The sequence below is a fragment of the Belonocnema kinseyi genome, chromosome 1, assembly GCF_010883055.1.
Source record: "Belonocnema kinseyi isolate 2016_QV_RU_SX_M_011 chromosome 1, B_treatae_v1, whole genome shotgun sequence".
Taxonomy (NCBI): Eukaryota; Metazoa; Arthropoda; class Insecta; order Hymenoptera; family Cynipidae; genus Belonocnema; species Belonocnema kinseyi.
This window is the reverse complement of record NC_046657.1, coordinates 42256637-42260170: the sequence shown is the minus strand read 5'-3', so window position 1 is coordinate 42260170 and position 3534 is coordinate 42256637. Positions and strand designations below refer to the sequence as shown.

At 29.4% G+C, this 3534-nt stretch overlaps 1 non-coding gene across 1 annotated transcript; it reads right to left on the bottom strand.

The window, feature by feature from the left end:
* Positions 1-3045: 3045 nt before the first annotated feature.
* Trnas-uga lies at positions 3046-3127 on the bottom strand. Its single transcript has one exon. It is a non-coding gene; the product is annotated as a tRNA-Ser (tRNA).
* Between the last annotated feature and the right edge of the window lie 407 nt (positions 3128-3534).

The following is a 3534-nucleotide window of genomic DNA, read 5'->3' as shown; positions in this document are numbered from 1 at the left end:
CAGTTAGACCCTCCAAAGTCTGTAACCAGGTAACAGACGAGGAGTTCACGAAGTACCAACTAAAAAGATTTACTTAGCTCTTTCTTGTTGCAGAGTTAACTTCACGGTTCGGATGTTTACCTAATGAAGACCCTACTCCTGGTGTTCCTCGTGGCACACCTTCTTTTTCTTCTTCTTGCTCTGACAAAAAAAATTCTTCTGATATATCTCTTTCTTTTGTCGAGCCTATTCGTCGTGACAGGACCAGGTCTCCTCCTACCAGTTTTCTTCCTGCCAGGTATCCTCCCGCCATGTCTACTTCTTTGAGGCCCACAGCAAGGTTTTATCCGTCTACTAGAGTTATGATTCCTACTGAATTGCTTCCTTCTCCTGACGGACATGGATGTGGAATTGTGCGACTCAGATTTATTCGGCTTATTTCCTACGATAATGTGAAACCAATATTCGAACTTTGAAAATACACTTTTCCTGAGAATTATATTAGCAAGATTTAGTGGTGACATCTTTGCAATATTGGAGAGTTATAATGCTCTTACTGGAATGTATACATGTAAGAATCCTACTATAAAATGGGTGAATATAAACATGACAAGCGGCACGGTTGCATTGACGAAAGAAGAAACCCGTGTTACTCCTTATATATCTTACGTTCTATCATAAAAATTTTTCGAGTAGTGGATGTAAACACTGAGATGGAGTGAATAATCTCACTGAACCAGAACCCCGATTTCAAAACCGCCGGGTTTTTTAATTGCTAAAAATGTCTAACCCACGCAGTTTCTCAGAGGACAGAACGAGAAGGTGTTGCGACTCTCGCATCAGAATTGCCGCGGTGCGTAAGTATTCAGTCGAATATATTGCGCAATATTATGCATTTGAATTGGAAACGGGTTAGATGGCGCTAACAGTTATCTTGATTTTAGTAAAAAAGCTATTTGCAGGAAACTACTGATACTGTTACTAAATGAGTGTTCTAGTGTAATAATTTAAAAAAATGTGCAGTGCTTTCGGCAAACAGAAAAAATGTTCCATTTGATTTTTGCACAAAAATATTATTTGAATATAAATTAAATTAATATTTCGAATATTCCAGAATTTAAATTAAATTAAGCTTACTCATTAAACATTTGTAAAAAAGTTGTTCACAGTAGATTATGGAAACCCCAAATTGTAACCTCAAATTTTGATAACTGCATAGGTAAGTAATTTAATAGTAACTCATAAATTTATTTTTTCAATAAAAATTAGTAAATATGCATTAAATTTTAATAATACATAATATAAATATTAATGAGATCAATATTATGTATTTAATTATTAAAATAAATTAACTTTTCTGCTGAAAAATTATGTTTTTGAATTAAAAATATAACTGCTTTGAAGAAAACAAGTTTAAATTATAAATTAAGACCAGTTAAATACATTGAAAAAATTTAATTCCTTTAAAAAACGAACGAATTTTCATCTAAAGAGTTCAACTTGTAATCAAAACAGATCAAATTTCTACAAAAAGTAATGATTTGTCAACCAAACAAGATTTTTCATTTAAAAAAAAAAAAAAAATATTTTCTAACCGAACAATTGCATTTTTGTTAAAAAATATAAAATTTATAATTTTATAGATAAATTTTCTAACCAAAAAGATGAATTTTCAACAAAATAGTTGAAGTATAAATGAAAAAGATTTTTCAGTCAGTCAAATTATCGACCAAATAACAAAATTTACAACAAAAAAATAATTGAAATTGTTTGAATATTTGTTTCAATTTATTTACTAATTTTAATTAAAAGAATAATTCTATATCAAAATTTACAGCCAAAAATTTGAATTTGCAAGTAAATCGCTAATATTAATCTTATTAATATTTATCATATTTAATATTAATCTACAATGTTAAATGTTAATGCATACTTACTAATTTAATTAAAAATTAAATTTATGAGTTACTATTAAATTACTTACATAAGCAGTTGGCAAGATTTAAGGTTGTAGTTGGAGGTTTCAATAAATTACTTTGTACAACTTTTTTAGAATAAATAATCAACTTCACGGCAAGCGTGGAGCTTATAAACTCTATTTTTAATATTAATTAATATAATTTAAAAATATCTTATTATTTTGTTACAAAAAATGTTAAGATGTTGATATGACTTTTATTAAAAATAAAGGAAAATAAATTGCGTATGATTTATAATAATACATTCTTGCTTTTTAATCTATTCCATAATTGTAAGTTATTTGTACCATTTAATTTTAATAACCCTAATTGAATTTTCCTTGTCCCAGTATTGGCTTATTTGGTGTCAGAAGGATATACAGTAGAATCACGATTATCCGGTCTTCGATTATCCGAGGCTCCGCGTTATCCGAGGCAACGGGATTCATTCAAGCACTCCACATTAACCGAGTTGTATGCTCGAATAATACGGAGAATCATTAATAAAACAGATAAAGCTCCTACGCCTGATTCTGAATTCGCGCAGAAGTTTGCAATTATTAATAAATTAATAAAGACAAATCCACATTCGTAAGTTGTTTACTTTTATTTGCTAAGAGTTTGCATTTATTTTTCTATTTTAAATATATCAAAAATAGATAACTGTTCCGAATTTTGTACTTCTTCTGTATTATCCGAGTTCTCGCTTATCCAGGGTATTTCCTCCCCACATTACCTCGGATAATCGAGATCCGACTGCACCCCAAAATTCTGAAAACGTATTTTTTCTTCGATATACAGTTGTAAGTAAAATTTAAATAATTTAACTTAGATTAAAATCAAAAAGTCCTATTTCACGTCCAATAATCAAGTTAATTTATCGAATTCCCGAAAATAAAGCCAAGAGTCCACCGTCTAAATTTGGACAAGTACTATAAAATGCTCCTATTGTAATGAAAAAAAGATCCTCCCTTAAAAAAATTCAAAAAAAAATTTCTGGACCAAAATAAAAAAAGAGGAAAGAAAAGTCAGAGATTGTTCAATTCTTTGCTTCATTTTCAGGAATTGTATACTTTCATTTGTAGGTATACATTATGAAAAAAAAATTCGCTGCGGACAGGATTCGAACCTGCGCGGGCATGGCCCATTGGATTTCAAGTCCAACTCCTTAACCACTCGGACACCGCAGCTGTTTCTTTTGCCTTACCTTTAATTAGTTTATTATTTTTTAAATATTTACAGAGACTACATTATACTTTTATTTGTAAAATGAACCAATGACTAAGCTACATGCGATCTCACTAACAAACAAGGGGCTTGAAGTGACAAAAGCAATAATAATGTTAAATGTTGATGTTTAGATAAGATATGAATAGCCTATATGATATGATAGTAACAGATAAGACCTATCTCTAAAAATGTGTACATTTTCGGCTTGTATTACTTGATTTTTTGATTCTGATTGAATAAATGAAGTATTTCTTTTTTTATACAAATCAATAAGAAAAGTTTATAGTTTATTTATAAAGCAAAGTAAAAGATTAAGTCACATAGTTTAATAAAAATTTTTAATATTTTTATTACTGATCATTTTCTC